Genomic DNA, 788 nt, shown 5'->3' with positions numbered 1-788 from the left:
TTCATATTTTTATTCTATTAATATCAATTAATTTCTAGCATGCGTCTCTTCCTTTTCCTTTCCCAGTGCCACATCTAATCACCCAGCGCCACATCTAATCACCCAGTGCCATATATAATCAACCAGTGTCACATCTAATCACCCAGTGGCACATCCAATCACCCACTGCCACATCTACTCACCCAGTACCATATATAATCACTTATGTTCTAAATCTGGTTCAAGTGCTATCCCTGACGAAATTTAATTCTCACAGAAATAGTGATTTTCAATATATCTATATATTTGTTTGCAATAGGAGCTGAAGTATACTGGTTCGGTTATACTGTTTTTGTCATTAGCAAATTTGATTAAGACAATTTTCTTTTAATTTATCCAAAAAATATACCCAGCTTCTATAGTACTCGTTCATTGATCCAATGTATAAATGAATAAATCAGCTGATAGTGATCAGTTAGCCTTTTAATCTGCTGCACCAATTTAGTATAGATTTACACACTTTATATTTAATTCACGTAACTGCCCAGCTAATTAATAAAAGGGGTAATCACATTTGCGTAACCCCTGTGATCACTGAACAGGCTTATTATCTTCATATTACACCTATGCGTTTATTCAATAGCATTTTCCCAATAGCTCCCATAAATGAACGATCAGTTAACAATAAGCAGTGTTTTGTAAACCGGTAAGCTATGGCAACTGTCATGGAAATAGTATGATCTGAGTATATATACTTGGTTAATCAGATTTTATTTCACGAAGGTGGTACTATTGGTTTACTTGGTGAA

Source organism: Penaeus monodon, chromosome 25, assembly GCF_015228065.2.
Source record: "Penaeus monodon isolate SGIC_2016 chromosome 25, NSTDA_Pmon_1, whole genome shotgun sequence".
Taxonomy (NCBI): Eukaryota; Metazoa; Arthropoda; class Malacostraca; order Decapoda; family Penaeidae; genus Penaeus; species Penaeus monodon.
Note: the sequence above shows the minus strand (reverse complement) of the source record.